The 14252-nt window shown below is 37.7% G+C and overlaps 1 protein-coding gene across 1 annotated transcript in view; it reads right to left on the reverse strand.

Annotated features, from left to right (window-relative positions):
• Positions 1–14252, reverse strand: part of clpb (caseinolytic mitochondrial matrix peptidase chaperone subunit B) — a gene marked incomplete at its 5' end in the record, with an annotated part of 63118 nt that overhangs the window by 20019 nt on the left and 28847 nt on the right.

Here is a 14252-nt window from a genome sequence, read left to right on the forward strand (position 1 = left end):
TCTGATCTGCTGATTGGCTATGAGTTGTTGTCCCTGCTTTCTGATTGGTGGATCAATAACGAGAAGGAGGGTTGGTGGATGATGGTTTGGAATCACTCACTCTCAAGTAGTAAAATATTCCTCTTATAAATATTAATCTCCACACAGACGGTCTGTGTGTGTTATCTCCACATAGATGGTCTGTGTGTATTATCTCCATATAGATGGTCTGTGTGTGTTATCTCCATATAGATGGTCTGTGTGTGTTATCTCCATATAGATGGTCTGTGTGTGTTATCTCCATATAGATGGTCTGTGTGTGTTATCTCCATATAGATGGTCTGTGTGTGTTATCTCCATATAGATGGTCTGTGTGTGTTATCTCCATATAGATGGTCTGTGTGTATTATCTCCATATAGATGGTCTGTGTGTATTATCTCCATATAGATGGTCTGTGTGTGTTATCTCCATATAGATGGTCTGTGTGTGTTATCTCCATATAGATGGTCTGTGTGTGTTATCTCCATATAGATGGTCTGTGTGTGTTATCTCCATATAGATGGTCTGTGTGTGTTATCTCCATATAGATGGTCTGTGTGTGTTATCTCCATATAGATGGTCTTTGTGTGTTATCTCCATATAGATGGTCTGTGTGTGTTATCTCCATATAGATGGTCTTTGTGTGTTATCTCCATATAGATGGTCTGTGTGTATTATCTCCATATAGATGGTCTGTGTCTGTTATCTCCATATAGATAGATGGGGACTGGCCATGTGTTAAATATTAATGGCTCCTGGCCACTGTCGCTGGAGGCAGAGAGAATATGAACACTGCCCCCCCCCCTCTCTCACACACACCATGCATCCCTAAACTATGTCATATCTTACCCAGAACCATTGCTGCTGACTCTGTGTGTGTGTGTGTGTGTGTGTCTGTGTGTGTGTGAGAGTGTATGAGTGTGTGTGCGAGTATGTTTGAGAGTGTGTGCGTGTGAGAGTGTATGAGAGTGTGTGTGTGTGTGTGAGAGAGAGTAGTTCTATAGGGCCGTGGTTGGGTCAGAGAGCTCAGTAGAGGTCAAGTGAACAGTCACAGCGTAGTTGCCAGATCAGTTTGTAAATGGCATGTCAAACCAACGTCAGAGGAGGAGGCTAAAACACAAACAGATATTTTTGTAGGCTACTTATGATGTAATTGTAGGCTACCTATTATTGTTGGATATCCATTCATGCTTTTGTATACACTGTTGATATTTGAAAATTGACCAATGACATCATGCCACAGCCAGCCATGATTACAATCACCTGTGTGTGTCCAATGGAAGCCTGTATATATACTGGTGCAGTAAACCCTGATGAAGACTGTATATATACTGGTGCAGTAAACCGTGATGAAGACTGTATATATACTGGTACTGTGTTAACAGTAAACCCTGATGAAGACTGTATATATACTGGTGACCTGCAGTGTTAACAGTAAACCCTGATGAAGACTGTATATATACTGGTGCAGTAAACCCTGATGAAGACTGTATATATACTGTTGACCTGCAGTGTTAACAGTAAACCCTGATGAAGACTGTATATATACTGGTACTGTGTTAACAGTAAACCCTGATGAAGCCTGTATATATACTGGTGCAGTAAACCCTGATGAAGACTGTATATATACTGATACTGTGTTAACAGTAAACCCTGATGAAGACTGTATATATACTGGTGACCTGCAGTGTTAACAGTAAACCCTGATGAAGACTGTATATATACTGGTACTGTGTTAACAGTAAACCCTGATGAAGCCTGTATATATACTGGTGCAGTAAACCCTGATGAAGACTGTATATATACTGATACTGTGTTAACAGTAAACCCTGATGAAGCCTGTATATATACTGGTGCAGTAAACCCTGATGAAGACTGTATATATACTGATACTGTGTTAACAGTAAACCCTGATGAAGACTGTATATATACTGGTACTGTGTTAACAGTAAACCCTGATGAAGACTGCATTTATACTGGTACTGTGTTAACAGTAAACCCTGATGAAGACTGTATATATACTGGTGCAGTAAACCCTGATGAAGACTGTATATATACTGATACTGTGTTAACAGTAAACCCTGATGAAGACTGTATATATACTGGTGCAGTAAACCCTGATGAAGACTGTATATATACTGGTGACCTGCAGTGTTAACAGTAAACCCTGATGAAGACTGTATATATACTGGTGACCTGCAGTGTTAACAGTAAACCCTGATGAAGACTGTATATATACTGGTGACCTGCAGTGTTAACAGTAAACCCTGATGAAGACTGTATATATACTGGTACTGTGTTAACAGTAAACCCTGATGAAGACTGTATATATACTGGTGACCTGCAGTGTTAACAGTAAACCCTGATGAAGACTGTATATATACTGGTGCAGTAAACCCTGATGAAGACTGTATATATACTGGTGACCTGCAGTGTTAACAGTAAACCCTGATGAAGACTGTATATATACTGGTACTGTGTTAACAGTAAACCCTGATGAAGACTGTATATATACTGGTACAGTAAACCCTGATGAAGACTGTATATATACCGGTGCACTAAACCCTGATGAAGACTGTATATATACACTGGTACTGTGTTAACAGTAAACCCTGATGAAGACTGGATATATACTGATACTGTGTTAACAGTAAACCCTGATGAAGACTGTATGTATACTGGTGCAGTAAACCCTGATGAAGACTGTATATATACTGGTACTGTGTTAACAGTAAACCCTGATGAAGACTGTATGTATACTGGTGCAGTGTTTAACAGTAAACCCTGATGAAGACTGTATGTATACTGGTGCAGTGTTTAACAGTAAACCCTGATGAAGACGGTATATATACTGGTACTGTGTTAACAGTAAACCCTGATGAAGACTGTATATATACTGATACTGTGTTAACAGTAAACCCTGATGAAGACTGTATATATACTGGTACAGTGTTTACAGTAAACCCTGATGAAGACTGTATATATACTGGTGCAGTAAACCCTGATGAAGACTGTATATATACTGGTGCAGTAAACCCTGATGAAGACTGTATATATACTGGTACTGTGTTAACAGTAAACCCTGATGAAGACTGTATATATACTGGTGACCTGCAGTGTTAACAGTAAACCCTGATGAAGACTGTATATATACTGGTACTGTGTTAACAGTAAACCCTGATGAAGACTGTATATATACTGGTACTGTGTTAACAGTAAACCCTGATGAAGACTGTATATATACTGGTACTGTGTTAACAGTAAACCCTGATGAAGACTGTATATATACTGGTGCAGTGTTTAACAGTAAACCCTGATGAAGACTGTATATATACTGGTGACCTGCAGTGGTAACAGTAAACCCTGATGAAGACTGTATATATACTGGTACTGTGTTAACAGTAAACCCTGATGAAGACTGTATATATACTGGTACTGTGTTAACAGTAAACCCTGATGAAGACTGTATATATACTGGTACTGTGTTAACAGTAAACCCTGATGAAGACTGTATATATACTGGTGCAGTGTTTACAGTAAACCCTGATGAAGACTGTATATATACTGGTACAGTGTTTACAGTAAACCCTGATGAAGACTGTATATATACTGGTGCAGTAAACCCTGATGAAGACGGTATATATACTGGTACTGTGTTAACAGTAAACCCTGATGAAGACTGTATATATACTGGTGACCTGCAGTGTTAACAGTAAACCCTGATGAAGACTGTATATATACTGGTACTGTGTTAACAGTAAACCCTGATGAAGACTGTATATATACTGGTGCAGTGTTTAACAGTAAACCCTGATGAAGACTGTATATACTGGTGCAGTGTTTCAGTAAACCCTGATGAAGACTGTATATATACTGGTACAGTGTTTACAGTAAACCCTGATGAAGACTGTATATATACTGGTGCAGTAAACCCTGATGAAGACTGTATATATACTGGTACTGTGTTAACAGTAAACCCTGATGAATACTGTATATATACTGGTACTGTGTTAACAGTAAACCCTGATGAAGACTGTATATATACTGGTACTGTGTTAACAGTAAACCCTGATGAAGACTGTATATATACTGGTGCAGTGTTTAACAGTAAACCCTGATGAAGACTGTATATATACTGGTGCAGTGTTTAACAGTAAACCCTGATGAAGACTGTATATATACTGGTACTGTGTTAACAGTAAACCCTGATGAAGACTGTATATATACTGGTGACCTGCAGTGTTAACAGTAAACCCTGATGAAGACTGTATATATACTGGTGCAGTGTTTAACAGTAAACCCTGATGAAGACTGTATATATACTGGTGCAGTAAACCCTGATGAAGACTGTATATATACTGGTGACCTGCAGTGTTAACAGTAAACCCTGATGAAGACTGTATATATACTGGTACTGTGTTAACAGTAAACCCTGATGAAGACTGTATATATACTGGTGCAGTGTTTAACAGTAAACCCTGATGAAGACTGTATATATACTGGTGCAGTGTTTACAGTAAACCCTGATGAAGACTGTATATATACTGGTACAGTGTTTACAGTAAACCCTGATGAAGACTGTATATATACTGGTGCAGTAAACCCTGATGAAGACTGTATATATACTGGTGCAGTAAACCCTGATGAAGACTGTATATATACTGGTACTGTGTTAACAGTAAACCCTGATGAAGACTGTATATATACTGGTGACCTGCAGTGTTAACAGTAAACCCTGATGAAGACTGTATATATACTGGTACTGTGTTAACAGTAAACCCTGATGAAGACTGTATATATACTGGTACTGTGTTAACAGTAAACCTGATGAAGACTGTATATATACTGGTACTGTGTTAACAGTAAACCCTGATGAAGACTGTATATATACTGGTGCAGTGTTTAACAGTAAACCCTGATGAAGACTGTATATATACTGGTGACCTGCAGTGTTAACAGTAAACCCTGATGAAGACTGTATATATACTGGTACTGTGTTAACAGTAAACCCTGATGAAGACTGTATATATACTGGTACTGTGTTAACAGTAAACCCTGATGAAGACTGTATATATACTGGTACTGTGTTAACAGTAAACCCTGATGAAGACTGTATATATACTGGTGCAGTGTTTACAGTAAACCCTGATGAAGACTGTATATATACTGGTACAGTGTTTACAGTAAACCCTGATGAAGACTGTATATATACTGGTGCAGTAAACCCTGATGAAGACTGTATATATACTGGTACTGTGTTAACAGTAAACCCTGATGAAGACTGTATATATACTGGTGACCTGCAGTGTTAACAGTAAACCCTGATGAAGACTGTATATATACTGGTACTGTGTTAACAGTAAACTCTGATGAAGACTGTATATATACTGGTGCAGTGTTTAACAGTAAACCCTGATGAAGACTGTATATATACTGGTGCAGTGTTTACAGTAAACCCTGATGAAGACTGTATATATACTGGTACAGTGTTTACAGTAAACCCTGATGAAGACTGTATATATACTGGTGCAGTAAACCCTGATGAAGACTGTATATATACTGGTACTGTGTTAACAGTAAACCCTGATGAAGACTGTATATATACTGGTACTGTGTTAACAGTAAACCCTGATGAAGACTGTATATATACTGGTACTGTGTTAACAGTAAACCCTGATGAAGACTGTATATATACTGGTGCAGTGTTTAACAGTAAACCCTGATGAAGACTGTATATATACTGGTGCAGTGTTTAACAGTAAACCCTGATGAAGACTGTATATATACTGGTACTGTGTTAACAGTAAACCCTGATGAAGACTGTATATATACTGGTGACCTGCAGTGTTAACAGTAAACCCTGATGAAGACTGTATATATACTGGTGCAGTGTTTAACAGTAAACCCTGATGAAGACTGTATATATACTGGTGCAGTAAACCCTGATGAAGACTGTATATATACTGGTGACCTGCAGTGTTAACAGTAAACCCTGATGAAGACTGTATATATACTGGTACTGTGTTAACAGTAAACCCTGATGAAGACTGTATATATACTGGTGCAGTGTTTAACAGTAAACCCTGATGAAGACTGTATATATACTGGTGCAGTGTTTACAGTAAACCCTGATGAAGACTGTATATATACTGGTACAGTGTTTACAGTAAACCCTGATGAAGACTGTATATATACTGGTGCAGTAAACCCTGATGAAGACTGTATATATACTGGTACTGTGTTAACAGTAAACCCTGATGAAGACTGTATATATACTGGTACTGTGTTAACAGTAAACCCTGATGAAGACTGTATATATACTGGTACTGTGTTAACAGTAAACCCTGATGAAGACTGTATGTATACTGGTGCAGTAAACCCTGATGAAGACTGTATATATACTGGTACTGTGTTAACAGTAAACCCTGATGAAGACTGTATATATACTGGTGACCTGCAGTGTTAACAGTAAACCCTGATGAAGACTGTATATATACTGGTGCAGTGTTAACAGTAAACCCTGATGAAGACTGTATATATACTGGTGCAGTGTTTAACAGTAAACCCTGATGAAGACTGTATATATACTGGTACTGTGTTAACAGTAAACCCTGATGAAGAATGTATATATACTGATACTGTGTTAACAGTAAACCCTGATGAAGACTGTATATATACTGGTACTGTGTTTAACAGTAAACCCTGATGAAGACTGTATATATACTGGTACTGTGTTTAACAGTAAACCCTGATGAAGACTGTATATATACTGGTGACCTGCAGTGTTAACAGTAAACCCTGATGAAGACTGTATATATACTGGTACTGTGTTAACAGTAAACCCTGATGAAGACTGCATTTATACTGGTACTGTGTTAACAGTAAACCCTGATGAAGACTGTATATATACTGGTGCAGTAAACCCTGATGAAGACTGTATATATACTGGTGCTGTGTTAACAGTAAACCCTGATGAAGACTGTATATATACTGGTGCAGTAAACCCTGATGAAGACTGTATATATATTGGTGACCTGCAGTGTTAACAGTAAACCCTGATGAAGACTGTATATATACTGGTGCAGTGTTTAACAGTAAACCCTGATGAAGACTGTATATATACTGGTGCAGTAAACCCTGATGAAGACTGTATATATACTGGTGACCTGCAGTGTTAACAGTAAACCCTGATGAAGACTGTATATATACTGGTGCAGTGTTTAACAGTAAACCCTGATGAAGACTGTATATATACTGGTACTGTGTTAACAGTAAACCCTGATGAAGACTGTATATATACTGGTGACCTGCAGTGTTAACAGTAAACCCTGATGAAGACTGTATATATACTGGTGCAGTGTTTAACAGTAAACCCTGATGAAGACTGTATATATACTGGTGCAGTAAACCCTGATGAAGACTGTATATATACTGGTGACCTGCAGTGTTAACAGTAAACCCTGATGAAGACTGTATATATACTGGTACTGTGTTAACAGTAAACCCTGATGAAGACTGTATATATACTGGTGCAGTGTTTAACAGTAAACCCTGATGAAGACTGTATATATACTGGTGCAGTGTTTACAGTAAACCCTGATGAAGACTGTATATATACTGGTACAGTGTTTACAGTAAACCCTGATGAAGACTGTATATATACTGGTGCAGTAAACCCTGATGAAGACTGTATATATACTGGTACTGTGTTAACAGTAAACCCTGATGAAGACTGTATATATACTGGTACTGTGTTAACAGTAAACCCTGATGAAGACTGTATATATACTGGTACTGTGTTAACAGTAAACCCTGATGAAGACTGTATGTATACTGGTGCAGTAAACCCTGATGAAGACTGTATATATACTGGTACTGTGTTAACAGTAAACCCTGATGAAGACTGTATATATACTGGTGACCTGCAGTGTTAACAGTAAACCCTGATGAAGACTGTATATATACTGGTGCAGTGTTAACAGTAAACCCTGATGAAGACTGTATATATACTGGTGCAGTGTTTAACAGTAAACCCTGATGAAGACTGTATATATACTGGTACTGTGTTAACAGTAAACCCTGATGAAGACTGTATATATACTGATACTGTGTTAACAGTAAACCCTGATGAAGACTGTATATATACTGGTACTGTGTTTAACAGTAAACCCTGATGAAGACTGTATATATACTGGTACTGTGTTTAACAGTAAACCCTGATGAAGACTGTATATATACTGGTGACCTGCAGTGTTAACAGTAAACCCTGATGAAGACTGTATATATACTGGTACTGTGTTAACAGTAAACCCTGATGAAGACTGCATTTATACTGGTACTGTGTTAACAGTAAACCCTGATGAAGACCGTATATATACTGGTGCAGTAAACCCTGATGAAGACTGTATATATACTGGTGCTGTGTTAACAGTAAACCCTGATGAAGACTGTATATATACTGGTGCAGTAAACCCTGATGAAGACTGTATATATACTGGTGACCTGCAGTGTTAACAGTAAACCCTGATGAAGACTGTATATATACTGGTGCAGTGTTTAACAGTACACCCTGATGAAGACTGTATATATACTGGTGCAGTAAACCCTGATGAAGACTGTATATATACTGGTGACCTGCAGTGTTAACAGTAAACCCTGATGAAGACTGTATATATACTGGTACTGTGTTAACAGTAAACCCTGATGAAGACTGTATATATACTGGTGCAGTGTTTAACAGTAAACCCTGATGAAGACTGTATATATACTGGTGCAGTGTTTACAGTAAACCCTGATGAAGACTGTATATATACTGGTACAGTGTTTACAGTAAACCCTGATGAAGACTGTATATATACTGGTGCAGTAAACCCTGATGAAGACTGTATATATACTGGTACTGTGTTAACAGTAAACCCTGATGAAGACTGTATATATACTGGTACTGTGTTTAACAGTAAACCCTGATGAAGACTGTATATATACTGGTGACCTGCAGTGTTAACAGTAAACCCTGATGAAGACTGTATATATACTGGTGCAGTGTTTAACAGTAAACCCTGATGAAGACTGTATATATACTGGTGCAGTAAACCCTGATGAAGACTGTATATATACTGGTGACCTGCAGTGTTAACAGTAAACCCTGATGAAGACTGTATATATACTGGTACTGTGTTAACAGTAAACCCTGATGAAGACTGTATATATACTGGTGCAGTGTTTAACAGTAAACCCTGATGAAGACTGTATATATACTGGTGCAGTGTTTACAGTAAACCCTGATGAAGACTGTATATATACTGGTACAGTGTTTACAGTAAACCCTGATGAAGACTGTATATATACTGGTGCAGTAAACCCTGATGAAGACTGTATATATAGTGGTACTGTGTTAACAGTAAACCCTGATGAAGACTGTATATATACTGGTACTGTGTTAACAGTAAACCCTGATGAAGACTGTATATATACTGGTACTGTGTTAACAGTAAACCCTGATGAAGACTGTATGTATACTGGTGCAGTAAACCCTGATGAAGACTGTATATATACTGGTACTGTGTTAACAGTAAACCCTGATGAAGACTGTATATATACTGGTGACCTGCAGTGTTAACAGTAAACCCTGATGAAGACTGTATATATACTGGTGCAGTGTTAACAGTAAACCCTGATGAAGACTGTATATATACTGGTGCAGTGTTTAACAGTAAACCCTGATGAAGACTGTATATATACTGGTACTGTGTTAACAGTAAACCCTGATGAAGACTGTATATATACTGATACTGTGTTAACAGTAAACCCTGATGAAGACTGTATATATACTGGTACTGTGTTTAACAGTAAACCCTGATGAAGACTGTATATATACTGGTACTGTGTTTAACAGTAAACCCTGATGAAGACTGTATATATACTGGTGACCTGCAGTGTTAACAGTAAACCCTGATGAAGACTGTATATATACTGGTACTGTGTTAACAGTAAACCCTGATGAAGACTGCATTTATACTGGTACTGTGTTAACAGTAAACCCTGATGAAGACCGTATATATACTGGTGCAGTAAACCCTGATGAAGACTGTATATATACTGGTGCTGTGTTAACAGTAAACCCTGATGAAGACTGTATATATACTGGTGCAGTAAACCCTGATGAAGACTGTATATATACTGGTGACCTGCAGTGTTAACAGTAAACCCTGATGAAGACTGTATATATACTGGTGCAGTGTTTAACAGTAAACCCTGATGAAGACTGTATATATACTGGTGCAGTAAACCCTGATGAAGACTGTATATATACTGGTGACCTGCAGTGTTAACAGTAAACCCTGATGAAGACTGTATATATACTGGTACTGTGTTAACAGTAAACCCTGATGAAGACTGTATATATACTGGTGCAGTGTTTAACAGTAAACCCTGATGAAGACTGTATATATACTGGTGCAGTGTTTACAGTAAACCCTGATGAAGACTGTATATATACTGGTACAGTGTTTACAGTAAACCCTGATGAAGACTGTATATATACTGGTGCAGTAAACCCTGATGAAGACTGTATATATACTGGTACTGTGTTAACAGTAAACCCTGATGAAGACTGTATATATACTGGTACTGTGTTAACAGTAAACCCTGATGAAGACTGTATATATACTGGTACTGTGTTAACAGTAAACCCTGATGAAGACTGTATGTATACTGGTGCAGTAAACCCTGATGAAGACTGTATATATACTGGTACTGTGTTAACAGTAAACCCTGATGAAGACTGTATATATACTGGTGACCTGCAGTGTTAACAGTAAACCCTGATGAAGACTGTATATATACTGGTGCAGTGTTAACAGTAAACCCTGATGAAGACTGTATATATACTGGTGCAGTGTTTAACAGTAAACCCTGATGAAGACTGTATATATACTGGTACTGTGTTAACAGTAAACCCTGATGAAGACTGTATATATACTGATACTGTGTTAACAGTAAACCCTGATGAAGACTGTATATATACTGGTACTGTGTTTAACAGTAAACCCTGATGAAGACTGTATATATACTGGTACTGTGTTTAACAGTAAACCCTGATGAAGACTGTATATATACTGGTGACCTGCAGTGTTAACAGTAAACCCTGATGAAGACTGTATATATACTGGTACTGTGTTAACAGTAAACCCTGATGAAGACTGCATTTATACTGGTACTGTGTTAACAGTAAACCCTGATGAAGACCGTATATATACTGGTGCAGTAAACCCTGATGAAGACTGTATATATACTGGTGCTGTGTTAACAGTAAACCCTGATGAAGACTGTATATATACTGGTGCAGTAAACCCTGATGAAGACTGTATATATACTGGTGACCTGCAGTGTTAACAGTAAACCCTGATGAAGACTGTATATATACTGGTGCAGTGTTTAACAGTAAACCCTGATGAAGACTGTATATATACTGGTGCAGTAAACCCTGATGAAGACTGTATATATACTGGTGACCTGCAGTGTTAACAGTAAACCCTGATGAAGACTGTATATATACTGGTACTGTGTTAACAGTAAACCCTGATGAAGACTGTATATATACTGGTGCAGTGTTTAACAGTAAACCCTGATGAAGACTGTATATATACTGGTGCAGTGTTTACAGTAAACCCTGATGAAGACTGTATATATACTGGTACAGTGTTTACAGTAAACCCTGATGAAGACTGTATATATACTGGTGCAGTAAACCCTGATGAAGACTGTATGTATACTGGTGCAGTAAACCCTGATGAAGACTGTATATATACTGGTACTGTGTTAACAGTAAACCCTGATGAAGACTGTATATATACTGGTGACCTGCAGTGTTAACAGTAAACCCTGATGAAGACTGTATATATACTGGTGCAGTGTTAACAGTAAACCCTGATGAAGACTGTATATATACTGGTGCAGTGTTTAACAGTAAACCCTGATGAAGACTGTATATATACTGGTACTGTGTTAACAGTAAACCCTGATGAAGACTGTATATATACTGGTACTGTGTTTAACAGTAAACCCTGATGAAGACTGTATATATACTGGTACTGTGTTTAACAGTAAACCCTGATGAAGACTGTATATATACTGGTGACCTGCAGTGTTAACAGTAAACCCTGATGAAGACTGTATATATACTGGTACTGTGTTAACAGTAAACCCTGATGAAGACTGCATTTATACTGGTACTGTGTTAACAGTAAACCCTGATGAAGACTGTATATATACTGGTGCAGTAAACCCTGATGAAGACTGTATATATACTGGTGCTGTGTTAACAGTAAACCCTGATGAAGACTGTATATATACTGGTGCAGTAAACCCTGATGAAGACTGTATATATACTGGTGACCTGCAGTGTTAACAGTAAACCCTGATGAAGACTGTATATATACTGGTGCAGTGTTTAACAGTAAACCCTGATGAAGACTGTATATATACTGGTGCAGTAAACCCTGATGAAGACTGTATATATACTGGTGACCTGCAGTGTTAACAGTAAACCCTGATGAAGACTGTATATATACTGGTACTGTGTTAACAGTAAACCCTGATGAATACTGTATATATACTGGTGCAGTGTTTAACAGTAAACCCTGATGAAGACTGTATATATACTGGTACTGTGTTAACAGTAAACCCTGATGAAGACTGTATATATACTGGTACTGTGTTTAACAGTAAACCCTGATGAAGACTGTATATATACTGGTGACCTGCAGTGTTAACAGTAAACCCTGATGAAGACTGTATATATACTGGTGCAGTGTTTAACAGTAAACCCTGATGAAGACTGTATATATACTGGTGCAGTAAACCCTGATGAAGACTGTATATATACTGGTGACCTGCAGTGTTAACAGTAAACCCTGATGAAGACTGTATATATACTGGTACTGTGTTAACAGTAAACCCTGATGAAGACTGTATATATACTGGTGCAGTGTTTAACAGTAAACCCTGATGAAGACTGTATATATACTGGTGCAGTGTTTACAGTAAACCCTGATGAAGACTGTATATATACTGGTACAGTGTTTACAGTAAACCCTGATGAAGACTGTATATATACTGGTGCAGTAAACCCTGATGAAGACTGTATATATACTGGTACTGTGTTAACAGTAAACCCTGATGAAGACTGTATATATACTGGTACTGTGTTAACAGTAAACCCTGATGAAGACTGTATATATACTGGTACTGTGTTAACAGTAAACCCTGATGAAGACTGTATGTATACTGGTGCAGTAAACCCTGATGAAGACTGTATATATACTGGTACTGTGTTAACAGTAAACCCTGATGAAGACTGTATATATACTGGTGACCTGCAGTGTTAACAGTAAACCCTGATGAAGACTGTATATATACTGGTGCAGTGTTAACAGTAAACCCTGATGAAGACTGTATATATACTGGTGCAGTGTTTAACAGTAAACCCTGATGAAGACTGTATATATACTGGTACTGTGTTAACAGTAAACCCTGATGAAGACTGTATATATACTGATACTGTGTTAACAGTAAACCCTGATGAAGACTGTATATATACTGGTACTGTGTTTAACAGTAAACCCTGATGAAGACTGTATATATACTGGTACTGTGTTTAACAGTAAACCCTGATGAAGACTGTATATATACTGGTGACCTGCAGTGTTAACAGTAAACCCTGATGAAGACTGTATATATACTGGTACTGTGTTAACAGTAAACCCTGATGAAGACTGCATTTATACTGGTACTGTGTTAACAGTAAACCCTGATGAAGACCGTATATATACTGGTGCAGTAAACCCTGATGAAGACTGTATATATACTGGTGCTGTGTTAACAGTAAACCCTGATGAAGACTGTATATATACTGGTGCAGTAAACCCTGATGAAGACTGTATATATACTGGTGACCTGCAGTGTTAACAGTAAACCCTGATGAAGACTGTATATATACTGGTGCAGTGTTTAACAGTAAACCCTGATGAAGACTGTATATATACTGGTGCAGTAAACCCTGATGAAGACTGTATATATACTGGTGACCTGCAGTGTTAACAGTAAACCCTGATGAAGACTGTATATATACTGGTACTGTGTTAACAGTAAACCCTGATGAAGACTGTATATATACTGGTGCAGTGTTTAACAGTAAACCCTGATGAAGACTGTATATATACTGGTGCAGTGT

The sequence above is a fragment of the Oncorhynchus mykiss genome, chromosome 24 (genome assembly GCF_013265735.2).
Source record: "Oncorhynchus mykiss isolate Arlee chromosome 24, USDA_OmykA_1.1, whole genome shotgun sequence".
Classification (NCBI taxonomy): domain Eukaryota; kingdom Metazoa; phylum Chordata; class Actinopteri; order Salmoniformes; family Salmonidae; genus Oncorhynchus; species Oncorhynchus mykiss.